The 24,909-nt window shown below is 41.8% G+C and overlaps 1 non-coding gene across 1 annotated transcript; it reads left to right on the top strand.

Moving 5' to 3' along the window:
- The first annotated feature begins 1,232 nt into the window (after positions 1–1,232).
- Trnag-ccc lies at positions 1,233–1,303 on the top strand. Its single transcript has one exon. It is a non-coding gene; the product is annotated as a tRNA-Gly (tRNA).
- Positions 1,304–24,909: the final 23,606 nt, after the last annotated feature.

Raw genomic sequence — 24,909 nt, forward strand, 5'->3', positions numbered from 1 at the left:
AAGAGGATAATCTGCCGGATTCAATGCTTGTACTTTTTGAAACTGGAAGGGGTGTAAGCGATTTTCATTTAACACTCTGCATACAGTCCGATGACTCACATGTACGTCACGCGCAACAGTTCTTGTGCTTGACTCGGGTCTATCAGCCACTATGTTCAAGATGCGTTCTTCCAGTCTTGGAGTGCGTACAGCTCTTAATCGACCAGCGTCATGTCTGTTGACGTCGAACGTACCTGTTTCACAAAGTTGACGATGTAACCGTTGAAAAATTCTATGATCCGGCATTCGTCGATTAGGATACTCCGCGCGATACATTCGTAACGCAGCTCTGGCGTTACCATTTGCACGGCCGTACATGTAATGCATGTCTGCTTTTTCTGCATACGTAAAGTCACCCATCGTCTACGGCAGCACAATTGTGAATGGCGCTTGTCCCTACTGCGATACATCATGTTCATCTACTGCCCTCTACCGGCAGTGACACCAACCGATCACTCCATTTCTCTTTCCCCTGTTTACGCCTCACCGCGTCACCTGCGACTATACATTCCTATACAATAAATCCTTGTTACAATGTCCTGTACCTACCATTAAAGTTTGTACCATGAATTCGGGACCACCCTGTAGAACTGCTTAACTTAGCTACTGATTTATTGAACATGTTCTCTGTTATACAAGCTAGTGAAAGCTGTCTGCAAGTTCACTGTTTATTATGAATGGTAGTGCATCTACCTTACATCCTTCATATACTGTGATCTGAGTGAGGACTGACAATAAGTCCCCTTTGGCTATTAAATATTTTTCCATCAGTGGGATTCGAGCCGTCTTCTCATATATTTCACATTGAAACTGTGTGCAGTAATGTTTGTTTCCCTTCCCTTTTCGCACATATAATATTGTAATCGTTGACTTGCCGTACATTACAGTACAATCTTCGTATAGAATGTAATTTCATAGGACCAAATAAAATAAATAAATAAATCTTTAAAAAAAATCGTAGACGAAGCTGGTGCCTGCAACGAATAAATTAGTGGAAATGATCATTTACGGCTACTCAGTAACAGAAGAGATAAGTTAGACTATAGCTAGATATAGGCCGCCCTGCATACAAACAAATTTCTCTTTAATTCGATTCACATAGGATTCAAAATAAATATCTGTAAGTCTAAAGTTAACGGAAACAATGAATTATGTCTTGTCTGTACACTGAAGGTAAGCGCTTGTCTTCGTGGGCACTGCTGGTGTAGTGGTATCATGCAAGATTCCCATTCTTGCGACCCGGGTTCGATTCCCGGGCAGTGCATGTTATTTTTAAAATTTATTTTCTATTTAGTTATTCGTACTACAGTTACTATATGAACTTCTTGTTTCATTTAATGTCTTAAAGAAGTAATGGCTATTGATTGATGTGGTGTTAATATACTGCTTCCTGTTACGTTCTCACATGTTACTAGGAATTCGATTTGTGTGTGCAGTACGCATCTCTACGCAAGCAAGTTGTGAATACAGTAAAACTAGCTCAAAACGGAATCGCATGGGGCTAAAATAATTTTCTAATTTGTACAAGTTTCCGGATTACACAAAACTCAGTAGGCTACATAAAATTTGTCAGGTATAATGCACAAACGTATAAATGTGTAATTATGCTCGTATTTACGTACCTTCACCCCTGCGTAGTGGACGTTCACATACTGTATATTGTACAACAAAACACTAGACTATTACACTAACTGATAAATAAAACGGTGTTTCTGTATTATTACTCTAAATTCGTTTATTGTTATATGTGGATACATATTATTGCTGTGTTTATTTGTTTTAGATTTCACTTTGTTGCTGAATATCAAGGAGAGACTGTTCAAATCTCTGTTGTGTACACAAATTTTTGCACTATACAATGGTTCCAAGAGCTTGGGCGAATTTGTGTGAGCTGCAAATTGCATAACATCGAGTATGCAAGCAATAGCTTCTTCAGGCGTATTAATTTTTCTAGGGACATCATTTTGCTCTTCTTCTTCCTTTGGTTCTTCCTGATTATCTTCTGTGTTGCTGCAGATTTCTACTAAATCTGTTACTGAAGTAAAAGTGCAGTGAGTTGGCAGGAAGTCATCACTTCTAAAGTATTCATCTGCCCTATATGAAGTATTTCGCATTTTAATTAATTCGAAATTGGTTGTACCGAATTGTCTTACGTCCAGTTGCTACACGTTCTTAGCCTCCCCACGCAGTTCATTCCACAGGATGTTGCGCCTAGCTTTGGAACTATCCAAGCATCCTACGTATTTCCAAGCTCTTTAGCGATCAGAGCCGCACTATGCAACGTGTGTCCAGATAAAGTTAAGTTTTCTGCCAGCGCACTTACAAACAATTCCAACTTCATCTCGTTAATTTCTAGATTTCCGTTTTCTTCCTTATCATTTGCTCGTTCCCTTTCGTCCATTCGTTCCGTATCTTATCCTTGTTTCTTAAAGTATCATAATTTTGTGTTTCGTCGCATTTGAAACGCAACGTATTTCGCGAACAGAAAATTTGTTTCCTAATCGCCTCGCTTACCTTAATCTTTTTGTTAAGTGTTTGCTGACATACATCTTTTGTTCGATATTACGTTACCGACAACACCTAAAATGCTACTAGTGAACTGAAACTGGCAGAAAATAATGCTTGACCTTGCTGGATAAAACCATTGTTTAACGGAACAACACCCAACTCTTTCACTGTGCAGATTGCAGCCGATTGTTCGTAGTGGCGCAATAACGTTCTTGTGTGGGCCCGCGCGCGCCTCAATGATAACGGAAAACGAGAAACACTGACAAAGAAGGCGCTCAGGAACGAATCATTTCCTTTATGTGCCAACACTGCGCGTGTCTTGTTCGTTGTTGCACAGAGCCGCGCAGTTGGGTGTCCACACCCGCAGCGCCTTAACTTCTCTTTGTTGGTTTTTCGTCGCTTAACAGTGTTGTCAGGGCTTTACAGTCTTCGCGTTAGCAAGTAGATTCCTTGTGGAGACGTGAATGACTAATGTATACTGTAATACAGTAGTACTGTATAAGCTTTTTTCCGCATTATACAACGGATTATTAATTAAGTCTTAAAATTTGCATTCCGTTTGCACCATAGACACGTTCCGTTTTATGTAAAATGTTTGCATATAAATGTGCACTGAATGTGTCAGGACTAAAATGTTGGACGGTTTGGCCAGATTTCCGAATTATATACGTTCGCCTTGATCAAGTTTTACTGCAATAATTTTCCTTAATGAATACGTACCACCGAAATCTTTTAGCAGATGTTACTAAGAGAATTGTAGCTTTATTATTGTATATTTATATCTGTATATTGATTATTAGGCTATATTGTGCTATATTTTAAGATTTCTTCCCCTTTAGTTCCTCTTTGCGAGCTGTTACATAGCTTAATCTTACAGTCACAGTATGTAGGGGACAGTTTTCTATCGAGTTGAATATTCGTTGATTTCTGAATTTTTTAAAAAGTGTATGAAGTACTTTTTACTTCACAGGTGGCAAGGGTCCTATCGACCATCTTTACGAGCCTCTTTTTTTTCTGTTGAGTGATTTGCTTGTCCGTTTGGCGTTGATGTTCATAGTAGCTGTGTTCTCCTTCTCCAGCTGATCATACGTCTTGCTCTTGTTGCTTCTACTGTCCTGCAATCTTCTGTTCTATAGGGACGTTTGCTAATTTATCATTCTTGCTATATGGCTGGCCCAGTTTCACCCTCTTTTCTACAGCACTTAGACGAGGTTAATGGTGTATGTACAGCTCTCGTAACTCTTCGTTTTTTCTTATCCTCCATTCGCTGTTATTTTCATCACTTACAAGTCCAAAATTTTTCATTAGAATTTTTGTTTCGAAACAGTTTTCCTTCGTCTTTCTTTTTAAAATTTTAATGCTTCACATCCATGTAATGTTGTCGGCACAAGCGAATTTTGAAATTAGTACCGTATTAACTGTTCTTTCGCTTAAGCTATTGATAAAACTTAAAAATTGTTCTGTTCAGTATCTGAAACGGGCAACTGTCTTAGAAGTGAATAGTGAATCCATCGAGAGCCAAATGTTCGTCATTTCGGATTTTCATACTTATGACCATATATTCTGTCTTTACAGTCTTGTTTTCTCAGCGACTTTGTAGCAGGGTATTATTAATTTTATTTTGGAACTGCTTATCAGTGCTACGTAATCTGCGTAGGCAAATTTCTACAGTTATGTTCATTCCCTGCAGTTGGTCCCCTTATAGATTAGTTTTAGTAAGATTAGATTAGATTAGTACTTGTTCCATAAATCATGAATATATACAAGATATTACATTACACAAAATATTACATGACACTTAATGTTTTTAATTTTTTTTTGCTGTGGTTTGGGGAAACTACCCACTTACTATATCCAAAAATTCATCTAATGAGTAGAAGGAGTTGCCATTAAGAAATTCTTTTAATTTCTATATATAATATATATATATATATATATATATATATATATATATATATATATATATATATATATTGTGAGGCTACAGTGAAGATCTCTAGCTCTTTAAATAAGTGTCTGCAGGATGATCTTGGATGAGCTCCAGCAATTATTCTGATTACATGCTTTTGTGCATTGAACACTCTTTTACTCAATGATGAGTTACCCCAGAATATGATGCCATACAAAAGCAGAGAGTGAAAACAGGCGTGGTAAGCTAATTTACTGAGATGTATATCGCCAAAATTTGCAATGAACCTAATAGCACAAGTAGCTGAACTCAAACGTTTTAGCAGATCCTCAGTGTGTTTTTTCCAGTTCAACCCCTAATCAATGCATACACCTAGAAATTTTGAATATTATACCTTAGCTACCGATTTCTGATCGAAGTCTATATTTATTCATGCTGTCATTCCATTTACTGTGTGGAACTGTATATACTGTGTTTTGTCAAAGTTTAATGAGAGCCCATTTGCAGAGAACCACTTAATTATTTTCTGAAAAAAAATCGTTTACAATTTCACCAGTTATTTCTTGTCTGTTGGGTGTGATAGCTATACTTGTATCACGGCAAAAAGTATCAGCTTTGCATCTTCATGAATATAGAATGGCAAGTCATTAATATATATTAAGAACAGCAGAGGGCCCAAGACCGAACCTTGCGGCACCCCTTCTTGATTGTTCCCCAGTTTGAGAAATCACCAGTTTTTTTGCATATTATATGAACTGCTTATTTCAACTTTCTGCACTCTTCCAGTTACGTATGATTTAAACCATTTGAGCACTGTCCCATTCATACCACAGTACTTGGGCTTATCTAGAAGTATTCCATGATTTACATAATCAAAAGCCTTCGATAGATTACAAAAAATCCCAATGGGTGACTTCCAGTTACTCAGAGCATTTAATGTTCCATTAGTGAAAGTATATATAGCATTTTCCGTTGCAAAGCCCTTCTCGAAACCAAACTGACATTTTGTTAAAACTTTATTTTTACGAAGGTGTGGAGTTACTCTACAATACATTACTTTTTCAAGAATTTTGGATAAGGCAGTCTGAAGAGAGATTGGGCGGTAGTTGTTGACATCAGACGTATCCCCTTTTTTATGCAGTGGTTTAACAATGGCATACTTCAGTCTATCTGGGAAAATACCCTGCTTCAGAGAGCTATTACATATGTGGCTAAGAATCCCACTTATTTCTAGGGAACAAGCTTTTATTATCCTGCTGGAAATGCCATCAATTCCATGTGAGCTTTCATTCTTGAGAGAGTTTATTATCTTCCTAATTTCAGAAGGAGAGGTGAGTGGAATTTCAATTGTATCAAATGGTGTGGGTAAGGCCTCATCCATTAACTGCCTTGCTTCTTCTAATGAATATTTAGATCCTATTTTCTCTACAACATTTAAAAAATGATTATTCAAAATGTTTTCTACTTCCGGCTTGTTGTTTATCAAGTTTCCATTCGCTTTGATGGTGATGCCGTCATCCTGTACTCTTGGTTGCCCTGTCTCCCTTGTAATAATATTCCAAATTGTTTTGATTTTGTAAATTATCTATCTACTCTAAGACGAGGTGAAATGGCGTTCTGAATCCAGAACGCACTTTGATATTTTCAGTTTCTCCCACAAGAGTCTTTATACGAAATAAAGTTTTGTCTATGCACATTTTAACTAACATGATTAACTTTGTGGGTATTTCAAATTCTCTTATTCTACACGGTTCAGTTACATTAGCGTGAGCACCGGCTACATTCGAAGTCAACTATAATAAACCATCACGACGGCAGGTCAGCACTTCCAGTGGAGGGCATATAAACGCATTTTAAGTGCAAAATGTTTCACAAAAAACGTAACAGAGGTACCAATGCAAACAAGAATGGCTACCCATGAAACAGAACACATTAACATCCCGCAGCGTAGAGACGGCAATGTCACTATTCAGAGCCAATATCTCACCATTACTGACGTACGGCGTAGAAATAATCGGACCACATCTCACAGTGAAAAAACTAATGACATTAGATAGAGTAAAAGCGACCTATATAAGAAAGCAATCTGAGTGTCCAAAACAACACGGTCCAGACTCGTATACCTGCTGGGGAAGGAATCCTTCCTCATTGAAGACAAACCTGATGCTACCCAACACCAATGCTACGAAAAGCCCAATAAAAACATTGAAGGAAGACAGGGACGGCATACCTCCAGAATTTTACAGAACAGGCGCCATGGTTGACCGATGTGGACAAAGGAAAACTTCGAGAAGAGACACGTGATCATCAGAATGGGAGTCCACCTTATTCGCTGCACGTCGTATCATGAACCAAAAACGCTGCGTGCGAGTGCTCTGTACCAAGCTGGCACAGTGACTACGCAAACTACAATATGTAGTCGTCCGCTGTAAGCGAGCGGTTCTAGGCACTTCAGTCCGGAACCGCGCTGCTGCTACGGTCGCAGGTTCGAATGCTGTCTCGGGCATGGATGTGTGTGATGCCCTTATGTTAGTCAGGTTTAAGTAGTTCCAAGTCTAGGGGACTGATGACCTCAGATGTTAAGTCCTATAGTGTTTAGAGCCATTTGAACCACAGTATGTAAAATACCTAATTTAGTGTATTAGTGTAATTGTCCTTTGAATCTGTATGGCTATTTAGCTGCAATAATCGTGTTATTAATGTAAACTGTGACGGAGGCGACGCAAAACGAATATGATCATTTGCTTTCGGGCAAAGAGTGGAAGCAGTTCAGGGTGTATACGACCCGGGACATCCGGGAGATCAGGGAAAAAACCGGGAATTTTTTCGTCCGGGAGAAAACCGCGAAAAACCCGGGAATTTTTTAGAATTCCGGGAACTTTTCCTTGTTTTAGTTACCATTTAAATTTTTGTGATTTTGACTGGTAAGAACCAGTACTCTAACGAAGGATATTACTGTACCGCACGACTGCTACGGTCGCAGGTTCGAATCCTGCCTCGGGCATGGATGTGTGTGATGTCCTTAGGTTTGTTAGGTTTAAGTAGTTCTAAGTTCTAGGGGACTGATGACCACAGTAGTTAACTCCCATAGTGCTCAGAGCCATTTGAACCATTAATTTTGATATTACTGTATCCCGCTTCTGCAGAATAATGCTGCAGCAAAAAAACATGAACGAGAGAGAGAAAAAAAGAAAATAAAACTGAAGTCGCAAAGGAAATGCGCCATATACAATAACAAAACACAGTGCTCATACAAGCGTCTGCCAACCAAAGTGTGTCAAAGGCTTTAGGAAGAATATACAGTGCTTCCTAACAAAAAATTGCCTCCGATGAGCGTGGCATGACTGCTGTTCACATCTGATTCATTTGAGCAGTTGCGGGCGGGCTCTTGGGCATGCGCAATTGAATCGCCTATGAGTAGTACCTTCTCCCGCTTCTGGCTACAGATGCGTGGCTGGGCGCCACTATCTAAATTGCTCCGGTTCGGAAATGTCGTAGATCCAGGCTGATGCACAGAGCAGTCTGAGTTGTAGTGGGGAGGTGGGTAGTCTCCACGTTACCTGTGCTTACGTTTAGTGATTTTGCTGTTTCCTCTTCGTTTATTGCTCTCACATTAAATGAAAACAAAACAGATTTCTGTGGCTGGGAGCTACCAAATGAATTAAAATACGTTCGCATAGTTACGGAAGGCTAAAATATGTTGTTAGTTTCAGGTTTTATTTCCACCTTTCTGACAGTCAAGCATTAATCACAGAACAAGTTATTTTTGTCGGTTTGCTAAAGAGATTTGGCTTTTATTAATATTTTGCGCTGAGGCAGTCAATTTATTTGAAACGAAGTGTTTAATTTCACACTGTTGGCTAGTTTCAACTGTTCGCTGCATCTCAAGTGCACGTTTTCCACCTTCTAGCTTGTATGGCATTGTGCCATAATAAAGAACCAAACATGAGACAATACAGTACTGGTACTCAGGAAAATTTACATACGAATCTGGACATACGATTGTGCACTTTAAGCCGCATTATGCATTTCAGTATGGTTCACGAAATTCCGATGCTCCTGAAGTATCCTTTGATGTCTTGTTTCTTTTATGACAGGATGCAAGATCTTTTAATGTTTTACACGGACAAACATGCGAGCTTCCTGCATCATCGTAGCTGCGCAGGCGCAGTGATGCCTGTTATCTGGCGCTCTCTGGCAACTGCTGAAGCGAACCAATTACTAACAGGTCACGGGAAAATATTGCGAATGGTGGTTTGAGAAGAGTTACTTTCAAAGTAAATTTCCTTTTACGCAAGATGAACTATGTGCGAGAATGTACAATGAATTTCTTAAATCACAGAGCGTTTGACTCTCATTTAAAAATCAACTCTTTGAGGTCGACCATCTAGAAGAATTTCGAGCCCAGAAAATCAGACATTTACGTTGTTATTAAAAACTTTACTGGCACATTTGTGTGCTGTATCTTAAAGTGTAACACACGCAAAATGATCAGAATTGTATGTGGAAGCTTAGCTTCTCTTGCAGCTTCTTAATCTTAAGACCAATATTATTTGTGAAAAAGCTTTGTTTTTCTTCTAGCAAAACTATGTATATTAATTTAAACCATTAACTTTTCTTTTTGCGTGTTCGCGCTACTTAAGAGTGATCTTGCTATTGGTTGACTACACTGCGTGTCCTGTGCTGTCATCAGCTGCCGAGATCGCGTGACATGAGCTATGACTGGCTTACAAAAGCGTGTCGCAATCTCGATTTCGTTGCTTCGGAAAGTAACATGCAGTGTTTGGTGGAATTCAAATTTCTACCTCCGTAAAACGAAGAAATGCAGCGTACATGTTGCTGCACGTCAAAGATCTTTCCAAAACGTGTTTTTTCTTTTTTTCCCTCTGGGTATCGTTTTCTAAAGCGCCGGCAAATTCTACGTCTGTGTAGAAAACCATAAACATTCTAAGGATTGGTAAGTTTTACAGTGCCGAAGAAAAGTATACTGTCATTTAACACGGAAAAAGTGTATTTTCATCCGGGAGAAAGTTTATTTTCAACCGGGAAATCCGGGAAAAATCTGGGAATTTTTTCCGTTGTCCACGTATACACACCCTGCATTTCCGAAACGGCTACGTTTGTGGTTTGTGCGACAACGGACAGCCGGTTTTTTCGGTCGAATGAAAAAAATATAGCCTGCACCCACGTCACTCTCCATGTATCTGCCAGTTATGTCAGTTTTATGAATGTTTCCACTCAGTCTCTGGGTTTGAACGATTCGTTCCATACTTTTTTCACCCTTTTCCGTGGGGGCCGACGGTCACTGTTGGGGGCGGGCGCCGCCGCCGTAGCCGCCTCCTGCTGCTGGCCGGCCCAGGGAGGCAGCCGACGTGAGGAGGTGGCGCGTTGGCTGCCGTGAATATAGGGCTAACGGGACCTGCGCTAGCTGCAGCAGACCACTGCGCCACCTCCTCGCGCCGGCTGTCAGCCTAGCCCTGGCAGCAGCAGTACGCTGACGTGAGCTTGCAGTAAGAAAGAGTGAGTTTATTTGAAAAAACGAGAACGCTTTTAAAAAATAAAAGAAAAAGTCGAGCTCAGATAAACAAAACAACTAATATAAAATTTGAAATGAAATATAAAATGAAATAGTACTTCTACATTTCTATATAGTGGGACGCTTGGGCTGTATGTACTTCTGATAAGAGGAGTGTGATAAAATACAACAGTTGTCGAGAATGAAAATGTATCACAAGTATGGTGGCAAACGGCCTTTGACAGTTCTTGATGAACAAAATAATGTATGGTACAAAGGAAGCGATGTTGCGGAAATACTGCATTTTAAACGACCTACACAAGCAGTTAGAAAGAATGTTAACAAAGAAGATCAACAGTCATTAAAAACCCTCAGTATTTCTAAGAATGTGAACTTAAAAGGAATTCATAAATCGACAAAATTCGTCAATAAAAGGGGACTGACATCTTTATTGTTGAAACATAGAACAGTATCTTCAGAAAAAGTTGTAGATCAGATTAGAAATGAATTCCAGTTAAATATAGATTTACCGAAAAGAACTAAAGAACAAAGATGTATTGGCGAAATAATTGAACGTTTTCCAAACGAAAATATTGAACTGCAGTTTTATGTAAAACCATACAGGATCGACTTGTATTTTAAAAAATATAGAATTGCTGTTGAATGTGATGAAAATGGTCACAAATATCGGAATAAAGAAGAAGAAATTCAAAGACAAAAATTCATAGAAACCAAGTTAAAATGTGTGTTTATTCGCTTTAATCCAGACGACCAAAACTTCGACATTAAAGATGTTATATGTAATATAGAAACAGCTATACAACAAAAAATTCTTGACTGAAAGGGGAAAGGAGGAAAGCAACAGTCGTACACAGTTTACCCTCCACCTCAAATTATATACTAAGGTGCGCGTCATATATCTTGGCGGCCGAGTTTAGGTTCGTTCTGCGCATTTGACGTCACAAATCACAGTCAGCCAATGAACAGAGAACGACGTTGCCAGATCTCGACTGCAGTGCAGAGCACGGACGAGTGTCTTCAATTTTAGAAACGTTCAGTCATAAATGAAGTAATTGAACAAAAGCAATGTCTTGATAGCAGACTTTCTTTTATAGAAAGTTTGGAAAAAGCATTCTTTACACCAATTGCTTCATATTCTATTAATTAATGAAACCAAACAAACAATAAGCCTCCTAATTCAGGCGATAGCAAGGCAAGGTGTTTGTATCAGTCTCACGAACCGCTTTTTCGCAATAAAGAACAGCGGTAATTGTTTATTTCCTATTGTACTTCGACGCAACGTGAGTAATTCATAGTCATCCCAACAGTGTTTGTCGGTATTTTGCAGACGTTTAGAGTGCTCCAGGAGATGCAAGAAATGAGTAGCTGCGTTGGCGTAATGGTGAAGGTATTAGGCTGCTAATCGGAAGATTCTGAGTTCAAGGCTTGTTGCATACTAAATATTTTATTTATTTAAAAACAATAGCGAAGTGTCTTACTTAATGAATTTTATTCGTTTGAATGTAATGTTTTGAAATTTCCTGTGCTTCATTATAATCATAATAAGTTTTCAGTTTTTGTAATTTTCTCCTCCAATATTTCTTTTCACAGCAATTAAAAACAACGAAAAGGCACACATACAATATTCATGTTATCCGTTTTGTTTGTATATCGCCTCTTCCGCAGTCGCTGTTTTACTATTCATATTGAGATATATTCTTTTGCGGCAGTATTAAAAGTATTATTTAGAGCAGAATTTCGGCTCGTACGTTGCCGAGCTATTTGATTGTCTGACGGAATTCTTTGCTTCGCTGCTTTGGCAACATCATAATCAATGGTTTCGTCGACTGATCTATGTTTTGGCAAGTATTTGCTGTCCGTTGTGACAAAAACAAAATGTTTGCGCACTGTGCCTCACTGGCAATATATTTTAGTTTTATGTTTTATTACGTCCAAAATTCAGTTTTGTGTACTTCGCCAACTTCGTTTTAATCAGAACGTTTTAGAAAAAAGCGAAATGACTGTGGTATAAAGAAAGTTTTGTTACAGTTGCTAAAGATAGAATATTTCCCAATTTATAAACACTGTTTATGTTATAAAGGGTGTTCATTTTATGGGGACATTGAAATCTCTTGAAAACGACACACAGAGCCAAAAGAAATCCTAATGAAAATTAGTTCCTCCCGGAAGGGGACATCCAATTATAACAAATTTGACTACAAATTCGTCGAATTTGGTATCATTGGATGTCCCCCTCTGAGACCAAAAAAATTTAGTTATAAATTTGTTTGATCCGATGTGTAGATTTGCGGATATTTCAATGTCTCCAATTAAAATGAACACTCTGTATAGTTGGAACCATGAACGACTGCGGTCGATTTAAGGCTCGTTCTACGCACCTGACGTCACGCATCCGCTGACAGCCAATGAGTGTTCAGTAGTTTTCTGAACGGTCTGCTGGGAATGTCTTGGCGAGTGCGAGTGTTAAATGTGATTGTAGTTATTCTTTGGTGAATTTTTATCGCATTTGATGCAAGTTGTCATGGCTGATAATGGTGGTAAGCGACAAACTCTCCATAAACAGGCGAGGGACACAATTTACCGGATTCACGCTTTTTTCAAGCGCGAAGCAGAAAACGGTGGACCTATCACGGATGTCGCCAGATCTCAGGAACGCACTGCAGAAGCGACAGGCGTTAGCTTGAGAACCGTTCAGCGGATTACCAATGAAGGAAAGTTATCTACGGAGACCTGTGGAAGCCCACTTTTCAGATCGCCAGGGAAATATCGCACTCGTGAGAGGACTGTAACTAATTTAGATAATTTCGACAAAGATGTTCTAAGGCGAGAAGTGCTCAACATGTACAACACAGGCGAATTTCCTACTGTAAAAAAAATCACTGTGAAAATGCGTGAAACCATAAATTTTATAGGTAGCATGACTTCAATGAATAGAATACTTAAAAACATTGGATTCAAATATGTACATACAAATGACGGAAGAAAGTTTTTAATGGAACGTAGTGATATCGCTGCTTCAAGGGCACAGTTTTTAAGACGTATTATTGAAGTAAGAAAATCCGGGAATAAGAACATTTTTTCCTTGGACGAAACATGGGTGAACCAAAATCACACAAGGAAAGCGTGTTGGAAAATGAGTGATGGTTCGGGTGGGTTTAAAGTACCAGTTGGTAAAGGTGGACGAATAATTGTGCTTCACGCTGGTTCTGCTTCTGGATTCATTCCAGAAAGCAAATTAGTGTTCCGGGCAAAAAAGAGAAATTCAGGGGATTATCATTCCGAAATGAACTCTGAGACATTTAAATTGTGGTTTAGGAATCAGTTTCTCCCTTACTTGCCTGCAAACTCGGTGATTGTAATGGACAATGCGAGTTATCACTCTGTTGTTGTTGACAAGACACCCACAACAAGTACAAAAAAAGCCGATATCATGTTATGGCTTGCAAGTAAAAATATTCCACATACTGCCAACCAAACTCGTGCTGAAATGTTGAATCTTGTAGTGCTTCATAAGCCTCGCACAAAAGTTTGTGAAATCGATTGTATTGCACAGGAACATGGACACACAGTTTTGCGTTTGCCACCGTACCATTGCCAATACAATCCGATAGAGTTAATTTGGGCACAAGTGAAAGGGTATGTCGCAGAACGAAACGTGACATTTAAAATTGCCGATACAGAAAGGCTTCTGCACGAAGCACTTGACAGAATTACTCCTTCAGCATGGGCTGAATGTGTTCGGCATGCACAAAGGCTACAGGAGGAGGACATGGACAGGGAAATTGTAATTGACAATCTGCTTGAACCCATCGTCATAACTCTAAGACCTGATGATTCGGACTGCGACACTGACTACAGCGATGCAGAAGACTATCACAGCGATTGACAACAATGAAGGGTAAGGCACATACACAATAATACTCATGTTCTCTTTCTTGTTTTTGTTCCACAGTTGCAATTTTACCAATGGTATTGAAATATATTCCTCTTCTGCAACTGTAATAAGCGTCTTATTTAGACCAGACGCGTTTTTCTCTTTTGAAGCATCTTCATTGGACAGCATTTTGTCTCCTCCATTGCCAAGTCACCTTTCGTAGTTTTGTGCTGAGGTAACACAATATTCAACGTTTGTGTCGGCCGATCAGTGTTATAGCAAATAAATGCTTTTTGTGTGTGCCACACACAAAAATTATATTTGACATAGCTCAGAGCACTTATACACAGTATATTCAAGTCCTAATGTTTTTGTAAGTCCACAGTTTTGTTTAACGTATTTTGTGTACTTCCTTTTGATTGATTGAAGTGCTTTAAAATAAAGTCAAACGCGCCCGGTGTAAATAAAACTTTTATTACAGTCGCGAAAGACGGAATATTTCTCAATATTACGTACGACACCAATCTGGTACTTAAATTAAATGAGATGTTGTTATACAGTAAATTTTATATGAAATTTAGGTATCTTGTCCACATTTCATTCTCAACATTGTGGTAACTACAATCGAACATACGGAAAGTATACGCTATGAACTTTACCTCTGCAAACTCTTCAAAATTTCGTGCAATGGTTTACTACATTTAATGCTGCAATATAACTGCGTTGAAAATCGAAACAAAATTAAGTCATTTATGGGGGGAAGGTATCAGTCAAGAAGATGTGTCAAAATCAAATTTTTGGGCCAAATAGTTTTTGTGAAATCGAATGATAAGTGTGTCAAAGCAGTCGGAACACAATGTGTCTGCACAGGCAAGCAGTGCAGTGGTTACAAAATCGCGCACGGTGTGGAATGCGGGGAGCACGTCTCTGTAGCAGCGAAAGGTTTACTGCGGCCGTGGTGGCTTTACTTCATAAACTGCGCGCTCCCCCCTAAACGTAAGTTTGAGAACTACACTGCTACGGCGCTGCTTCTCTTGGCGCGTACAACTGGCAACGCTGCAATCTCCCGCGTCTGGGCGGGCATGCGCGAGCCGCCAAGATAAATGAATTGAACTATAGCTTATGGAGTATAGATACATAATCGCTAGGTTTACGTGAGTTACAGAGTCATTATTTTTAAACGCCAGCGTCCGTCAAACCTTTTCAGGGAAACGGAATGGAAACAGATGCAAAAATTTGGCCATGTTCCTTTCTTCTTCACGCACCCATAAGAAAGCTTTTATTCTTGCTCTGCTTTGTTTGTACATTACTCCCAACAAACTCTTGTTTATTAGTTAGTGTTTTGCATCTGGAACAATTTAATTTAATTAATGCACAGAATCTGTTCATCATTTTGGGGTTGAAGCTCTTTTTTGCTTTAACAATACATATGTTTTTGGATAGGGTCCATCTTTGGCAATAAACACTTTTGATTTTTAACCCAAACTTGTTTCACTGCAGTTGCAGCATCTTCAGTGGTCTTTTATTTTATGGCTTTTTACCACATGGTGTGGTTTTCCTGACGTATTGTGTATTTTTTCAGTGACAGTGACAGTGACAGTGACAACTCAATATATAGTGTTTCACAGCGACGAAGGGGAAACAGAAAACGTGTAAGTGGTTGCAGATGACAAACTGTGAAACAAAACTGTCGCTGTAGAAACGTGATACATTAGAAAAACCACACCATGTGGTAAAAAGCCATAAAATGAAAGCCCATTGAAGATGCTGCAACTGCAGTGAAAAATGTCTGGGTTAAAAAACAAAATTGTGTTTTGCCAAAGGCAGACCCTATCCAAAAACACATGTTCAGTTTATCAGTTTTAAATGGTGAAAAGAAGAATTAGTCTTTCAGTATATAATTAAGAGATTATGTATGAAGCTTATTACAACTTTGGCGTACTCAGTGCCTTCTCGTACACCCGGGCGAGGGGAGGGGGAAAGGGGGGGGGGGAAGGAATGGCGGGTTGGTCCACCCTCTGGAGATGTGTAGCCCAGTTTGTATTGTGTACCACTGCTTCAACTTGACCAGATGAAAGTACTGCAGATTGGTTTCACTCAGCAGAATAACTGGAAAACTCAGTCAGCTAAACCACTAAACAGTGGTTATAGTTGAACGAATGAATGGATGCTTGCTTCAACCGCCAGAAAAACTAAAACAATAATTTTACTTCAAAAGAAATAATGAATAACTCAGTCAGTACACAAAACACCACCAGGTTGCGGCTACTGTTTTCTTTTGGTTGTTCCCAGAGATTAGTTTCATGCAGAAGAAATGAATGAATGACTGAATAATGATCAAATTGATATGTGAAACTAAAACCGACTGATTTGACTGTTTCCATTCGGTTGCTCCCATAGACTGATTTCACTCAAAACAATGAACAAATAATTCAACCGATACGTGAAGCTGCAATCGAATGGCTGGCCGGAGTGGCCGTGCGGTTCTAGGCGCTACAGTCTGGAACCGAACGACCGCTACGGTCGCAGGTTCGAATCCTGCCTCGGGCATGGATGTGTGTGATGTCCTTGGGTTAGTTAGGTTTAATTAGTTCTAAATTCTAGGCGACTGATGACCTCAGAAGTTAAGTCGCATAGTGCTCAGAGCCATTTTTCCAGTCGAATGAGTGGATTCCCATCACTAGATTAAAGTATACCATGCATGGCAAAATTGTGCTATCCAAAACTGGCACTGAGACAACCGTGGTGCATCATGGACCATCGACGCCAGGGGAGAACGACAACTGTGGTGATGCGTATGGGTAATAGACGTGCAACTGTTCAGCAGCTGAGTGCCCAGGTGAACCGAAGGAGTGTCTGCTCAATGATCATTCAGCAAACGTTGCTGCTTATGGGCCTCCATAGAAGGCTGCAACAAAGTCTGGAATATGCATGCCAGTACCACAGCTGTATGTCCACTCAGTGGTGACTGGTAGTCTTTTCAGATGAATCACGTTTTATGCTCCATGGGATAGAAGGCCGTTGGTGTGTATGGCGTGAAACGCCCTGCAATAATCGCCAGAAGCATCCAGCCCAGAGAAGGAAGCATTATGGTCTGCTGAACATTTTCGTGGCATTTCTTGGGTTATCTCGTCATTGCAACACAAGCTTGTTTCTATCCTTGCAGTCCATGACCACCCCTATATGCAGTTTATTTTTCCTCAGCACGAGTGTTTTGTAGGCAGACTTTCTTTTATGGAAATATTGTTGTTTCTACCACTAAATCCAAACCTACCATTTTTGCTTTACCTGCAACTGCATGGGGTCAGATCCATGCTGAAGAGATCCCCCACCCGAGGAACAATTACTCAAGTTGCCCCCCTCCCCACCCCTCCCCCTGTAAAGCTATCGTCCTCCAATTTCATGTATATTTAGAAAATTTTATAATTTTGTAAGTATGTTTAATAAATATGGACCATTATTGAAACTATATTGAATGAACCATAAAAAAGGTATTGGTGAAGTCTGTGATGCGATTTTATTTTGGTAAGTGGGCAGAAGGAAATTTTAGCTGATAAAGAATGTGCTCAAGCTTTTCAAGATGTGTAAATTGTCTGTCTGAGATTTTAGACTGAAGATGGTAGCGCGTTGCAGAGTGGCTGGCTCATTCCTTTTATCTCAGCGATCAGCCAGTCACGGGTATCAGCTGTATTATTTTAATTCTTTCCATTGCTTCTTCTCTTTTTTCGTAGTTTTTAGATCTGGCACCATGATTCTCGTTGTTCTGAGTGTGTGTGTGTGTGTGTGTGTGTGTGTGTGTGTGTGTGTGTGTGTGTGTAGGGAAATTTTTATATTCTAATTCGCAGTTGACTAATAATTTTTCGATATTTCTTTACACTCATCCCGTAAAATTTTAGTACTAAAGACATTACTATTGTGAGCTCGCACCATCATCATCATCATCATCATCTTTGTCATCTTGCAAACTCTCTGATTTTGTAAGGCAATTAAAAAATAGATCCTTGCAGTTTGTGGCTGCAGAAAGTTTGTGCAACAAATTAATACACTTCTACATCGGTTCCTTTTATAACCTGTAAAGTATCTAGACGATATTCGACCTGAACCCAGGTGTGCATAAGCACCCTTGGGATGATGGAAACTACAGCATACACAATTCTTCTGTGGAGGTCGCCAAGGTCATGTACAAGCAAAGCACTAGTAACGTCTTTCACATAAACCTGCAGGAAGAAATACAGAAGGATTATGTGGTGTCACCGCCAGACACCACACTTGCTAGGTGGTAGCTTAAATCGGCCGCGGTCCATTTAGTACATGTCGGACCCGCGTGTCGCCACTGTGTGATCGCAGACCGAGCGCCACCATAAGGCAGGTCTCGAGATACGGGATAGCACTCGCCCCAGTTGTACGGACGACATTGCTAGCGACTATACGGACGAAGCCTTTGCTCTCATTTGCCGAGAGACAGTTAGAATAGCCTTCAGCTAAGTCCATGGCTACGACCTAGCAAGGCGCCATTAGCCTTACATAGTTTGATAGTTATCGTATGAAATGTCTCATCAAGAACATTGTAAACCAACAAAGAATAAAAGTTAAGTATTCGTGGAGCTGCATACTTTTCTTATTAGAATTCACTACTTATCCTGTTCCAGAATTCACGCCAGTCGGCGTGTGTGTACGCGTGCCTTTCTTTCGGCTACCCATCACTGTGGACTGGCTGCCTTGTCAGTCCACTACATTGGCGACGAGGGAAAAGTGTTCTTTCTAATTGCTTACATTTACTTGTGTCATGGCATCGCCGGATGTACTGTCCGAATTTTATCGCTTGCAGAATCAGCAGACGCAGGTGTTATTGGATGCCCTTGGACAGCTCGTCCAGGGTCAACGTGCCATTCAAACCGATGCGGCAGCCGCCGCTTCACCGCTCCCGCAGCCACAACAAGCAGTTGCACTGCCTTTTAGGCACTACGATCCAGCGCAAGAGACCTGGACTGAGTGGTCGCGCCAGTTTGGATTTCATCTCGCCGCCTACAGAATTCAAGTTAACGAGCGGCAGCCTCATTTATTCGCGTGTGTAGGGCTGCAAACGTACCGTGTGATAGTGAAATTGTTTCCCCGCCGCGACGTAGCAACTCTGTCCTACGAAGAAATTTTGTCGGCATTGGACGCCTATTTCAAAGAAACAGTCAATGTCGTTGCAAAAAGGTATACTTTCTTTCGTACAAAACGTACGGCCGGTCAAACTAATAGGGAGTGGGTTGCAACACTGCACGGCCTTACAAGGGATTGTGCTTTTGAGTGTGAATGTGGACTCCCTTATTCAGATACTATGGTACGTGATGCAATAGCACAGAACGTTTTTGATGTTCGCATACGGGAACAGATTTTGAAACTAGTTAATCCCTCCCTTCAACAAGTGATAGACATATTGGATAGACAAGACACACTTGACTGTGCTCAGGACTCATTTGCAACTTCGCCAGCCGTGTGTCACATTAACCGGCCCGCCGGGCGCGCTACGCGGCCCCGTCAACTGCCCTCGCGCACACCAACGCATCTGCCGCCAAGCTCTAAACCAGGTGTGCCGCGCCAGCACACAAATGCAGTGAAATCATGCCCGCGGTGTGCTACTAGACATTCGCGTGACAATTGCCCGTCACGCCAAGCTATTTGCTTTTTCTGTAATAAGAAATGACATGTTCAAAGTGTTTGCCAGAAAAAGCTCAGATCAGACAATCACAACCATTCCAGGCCCTTTGCTTCGCGCCGGAATCGAACCAAGGACACTCAGGCTCGTGGACCTTCGCCCATGGACATTCATGTAGTTAATTCCACTTCGTCCAGTGCCACTGTCTCTAACAGTGACTGTGTTCGTCCCACAAAACGTGTGCGTCGACGTCGCCAGAAATCACGTCAATTAGCAAGTGCTGCTGTGCCTGTATCAGTTCAAATTGCACGAGACAGTCGCTCTTGTCGTCAGCAGGACAATAAACTTTTTGTAGATTTGGACTTTAATGGCAAGGTCATACCATTCCAGCTCGATACCGGAGCTGCAGTTTCATTGCTCAATCACGACACGTACAAACAACTGGGCAAACCTCCGTTGCGTGACGCAAATGTTCAGTTAAAAAGTTATTCAGGACAGCTTATCCCTGTGTTAGGACAGTGCACCCTTCTTGCAACATACAAGGGACAAACAAAATTTGTGTCATTTTACGTTCTTCGTTCTTCTGCAGTGAACTTGTTTGGTTTAGATTTATTTCAGTTGTTTAACATGTCTATAGTCAATCAGGTCCTATCAGCGAATCAGACTGTGTCTTCAGACAGTGTTTCTCGTCTGTGTGAAGATTTTGCAGACATTCTTGCACCGGGCTTAGGTTGCGCTAAAAACTATGAAGCACATTTGGAATTGAAAGTAAACGCGCAACCGAAATTTTTCCGAGCGCGCAATGTTCCCCACGCATTGCGTGATGAGGTCGCAAGAACATTAAACGATTTCGAATCACAAGGTGTGAGTGAATGTGCGCAATGCCTTTTTCCTTTCAGCTCCGCTTCATCGCTTACGCCGTACAGGTGTTCCGTTTCTCTGGACGACGGAATGCAAACGCGCTGTTCGCCAGTTGAAATCGGCGTTGCTTTCAAATACTTGCCTTACGCCATTCGATCCCCAGAAACCCTTTTTGTTACTGGTAGATGCATTGGATTTCGGGGTCACTTTACCATCATCACAGACCACAAACCTTTGACATCGCTTTTTCATCCGAACAAGCCTGTACCTCCGCGTACAGCGCAGAAATTCATTCGCTGGTCTATTTTCCTCTCGCAGTACCGCTACGATATCTTGTATCGGTCCACTGCTAAGCACGGCAACGCTGATGCGTTGTCCCGTTTGCCTGTTGCTGAGGATAAAGCATTCGATTCTTCCGAACTTGCTTGCATGTTCATTGATTCGGAAACCGATGAAGTGGTCGAATCGTTTCCGATTGATTTTCGTCGTGTAGCTACAGCCACAGCTGCTGACCCTGTCCTTGCTACCATTTTGCGTTTTGTTGTTACACAATGGCCTTTGTCAAAGTCTCGGATCGAGGATCCGTTGGTTCGCCGATTTTTTGCTCACAAGGAGAGACTTTTTGTTCGACGTGGTGTTTTGCTGTTGCGTTCTGATAATGATCAGTCCAGAGTCGTGGTCCCACGTTCGTTACAGTCCTCTGTCTTACGGCTTCTTCACCAAGGACATTGGGGTATAGTACGAACGAAACAACTTGCTCGTCAGCACTGTACTTGGTTCGGAATCGATGCTGCGATTACGAATATGTGTTCTTCTTGCATGGCGTGTGCCGAACAACAATCCACACCGCCGCGGAAAGTCTTTGCATGGCCACAAGCCACTTCCCCTTGGCAACGCTTGGACATAGATTTTGCTGGTCCATTCTGGAATGCTCGATGGTTGGTTCTGGTAGATGCCTTCAGTAATTTTCCTTTTGTTGTCCGGATGTCTTCCACGACGTCCTCTGCCACCATCCAAGCGTTGTCTGCTATCTTTTGCATTGAAGGTCTTCCGCAGACTATTGTTTCCGACAATGGCCCACAGTTCATGTCCGCGGAATTTCAGTCATTCTGCAAGGCCAATGGTATTCAACATCTGACATCCGCACCGTTTTCGCCTCAGTCAAACGGTGCCGCTGAACGATTGGTCCGAACTTTCAAGTCACGGATGTTGAAGTTGAAAGAATCGCATTCTCGGGAGGACGCGTTGTTGCTCTTTTTGTCATCGTATCGCTCTTGCTCCAGGCGACGTTGTATTTTATCGCAACTATCGAGGTTCACGGCGTTGGCTCGCAGGGCGCATTCTTCGCTGCCTCGCTTGGTTTTGGGGGCCTCTGGTGAGGTGCGTCGGCATCTCAATCAGCTGCGCCTCTGTCGTCGCACGGGTTCTGCTGCTCCCCGTCTGCTTTCAGCGACGGTGCCGTCCGGTCAGCGCCCTGGGGACCCATCTACTGGCTCGCCTCAGCCCCAGGTGTTACCGACGATGCCTTCCATTTTGCCCCATGGCGACGCGCCGCCGCAGCCGCCGCCGCCGCCGCCGCCTGTTCTCCCGCCGGCGCCGCCCGCATTCGACGCTTCGCTGCAGCCGCCAAGCGCCTCACTGGGTCACGCGCCGCCGATCGCTTCCCGTGACCAGCCGTCCTCCGCCATGGAACTCTTGCCCGCTCCGGACCACATGGCGTCTTCACGCGTCGGATTCCCCGACGCAATGGAGGTCGACCCTTCGGCACCTCCTGTCTCTTTACGGGCGCATACACCGCATGTTGGCGTGCACCCTGGACTAGGTTTTCAGGCGTTTCCTAGCTCCCCTCGGACCGAATGGCCGGGTGCGGGTGGCACGGCCTCGCCTGTTGTTAGGCTCCCCACTTCATCGCATACGTCAACATGGGGTCCTCCCCACGGCGGGCGGAAGCCTTATAACACGACCGTTCGCCGATTTGCGGGGGAGGAATGTGGTGTCACCGCCAGACACAACACTTGCTAGGTGGTAGCTTAAATCGGCCGCGGTCCATTTAGTACATGTCGGACCCGCGTGTCGCCACTGTGTGATCGCAGACCGAGCGCCACCATAAGGCAGGTCTCGAGATACGGGATAGCACTCGCCCCAGTTGTACGACGACATTGCTAGCGACTATACGGACGAAGCCTTTGCTCTCATTTGCCGAGAGACAGTTAGAATAGCCTTCAGCTAAGTCCATGGCTACGACCTAGCAAGGCGCCATTTGCCTTACATAGTTTGATAGTTATCGTATGAAATGTCTCATCAAGAACGTTGTAAACCAACAAACAATAACAGTTAAGTGTTCGTGGAGCTGCATACTTTTCTTATTACAATTCGATACTTATCCTGTTCCAGAATTCACGCCAGTCGGCGTGTGTGTACGCGTGCCTTTCTTTCGGCTACCCGTCACTGTGGACTGGCTGCCTTGTCAGTCCACAACAGATTATGTCCAGGGACTGTGGTTAGTCCATCACATCCTATCTACTGCTATGAAAATGTTAAGTCCAGGAAGTCACAAACATGTTAACTCCGGTATGGTGGTGCACCATCCTGTTGGAAGATAACATTTGCCTGAATGGGAAGAAGCTGAGGGACAGCAAATTGCTCAAGTATGACCAGAAAAACAGTTCTTGTTACTGTGACTGATAAAAATAATGTTCTAACTATGCTGTCTTTTATCAGCACACACCAGAGGTTCATCTTTTCACCAGTTGTAAGGCAATAAGGGTGTCAAGATAGTCTGCATTGTTGCTAAATCTCCCAATATCACAGGCCAAGGTTACAGTGTTGCCAGATTTCACTCAGGGACGTGAGTCCTAAGACATTTGTCTTCCTTTAAGTTCACAGATCACTGTCCTTGGTTAAAGCCTGAGACAGCTGTCATCCTTCAAGGCAACAGGTCAGTGTCCTCCTTGGTCAAAGTCCTCTTGGCCACTTGGCTTAGTCCCATTGTTGTTGTTGTTGTTGTTGTTGTGGTCTTCAGTCCTGAGACTGGTTTGATGCAGCTCTCCATGCTACTCTATCCTGTGCAAGCTTTTTCATCTCCCAGTACCTACTGCAACCTACATCCTTCTGAATCTGCTTAGTGTATTCATCTCTTGGTCTCCCTCTACGATTTTTACCCTCCACGCTGCCCTCCAATACTAAATTGGTGATCGCTTGATGCCTCAGAACATGTCCTACCAACCGATCCCTTCTTCTGGTCAAGTTGTGCCACAAACTTCTCTTCTCCCCAATCCTATTCAATACTTCCTCATTAGTTATGTGATCTACCCATCTAATCTTCAGCATTCTTCTGTAGCACCACATTTCGAAAGCTTCTATTCTCTTCTTGTCCAAACTATTTATCGTCCATGTTTCACTTCCATACATGGCTACACTCCATGCAAATACTTTCAGAAATGACTTCCTGACAGTTAAATCAATACTGGATGTTAACAAATTTCTCTTCTTCAGAAACGCTTTCCTTGCCATTGCCAGCCTACGTTTTATATTCTCTCTACTTCGACCATCATCAGTTATTTTGCTCCCCAAATAGCAAAACTCCTTTACTACTTTAAGTGCCTCATTTCCTAATCTAATTCCCTCAGCATCAGCCGACTTAATTAGACTACATTCCATTATCCTTGTTTTGCTTTTGTTGGTGTTCATCTTATATCCTCCTTTCAAGACACTGCCCATTCCATTCAACTGCTCTTCCAAGTCCTTTGCTGTCTCTGACAGAATTAAAATGTCATCGGCGAACCTCAAAGTTTTTATTTCTTCTCCATGAATTTTAATACCTACTCCGAATTTTTCTTTTGTTTCCTTTACTGCTTGCTCAATATACAGATTGAACAACATCGGGGAGAGGCTACAACCCTGTCTTACTCCCTTCCCAACCACTGCTTCCCTTTCATGTCCCTCGACTCTTATAACTGCCATCTGGTTTCTGTACAAATTGTAAATAGCCTTTCGCTCCCTGTACTTTATCCCTGCCACCTTTAGAATTTGAATGAGAGTATTCCAGTCAACATTGTCAAAAGCTTTCTCTAAGTCTACAAATGCTAGAAACGTAGGTTTGCCTTTCCTTAATCTTTCTTCTAAGATAAGCCGTAAGGTTAGTATTGCCTCACGTGTTCCAGTGTCTCTACGGAATCCAAACTGATCTTCCCCGAGGTTGGCTTCTACTAGTTTTTCCATTCGTCTGTAAAGAATTCGTGTTAGTATTTTGCAGCTGTGACTTATTAAACTGATAGTTCGGTAATTTTCACATCTGTCAACACCTGCTTTCTTTGGGATTGGAATCATTATATTCGTCTTGAAGTCTGAGGGTATTTCGCCTGTTTCATACATCTTCCTCACCAGATGGTAGAGTTTTGTCAGGACTGGCTCTCCCACGGCCGTCAGTAGTTCCAATGGAATATTGTCTACTCCGGGGACCTTGTTTCGACTCAGGTCTTTCAGTGCTCTGTCAAACTCTTCACGCAGTATTCTATCTCCCATTTCATTTTCATCCT

This window comes from Schistocerca americana, chromosome 9 (genome assembly GCF_021461395.2).
Source record: "Schistocerca americana isolate TAMUIC-IGC-003095 chromosome 9, iqSchAmer2.1, whole genome shotgun sequence".
Lineage (NCBI taxonomy): Eukaryota > Metazoa > Arthropoda > Insecta > Orthoptera > Acrididae > Schistocerca > Schistocerca americana.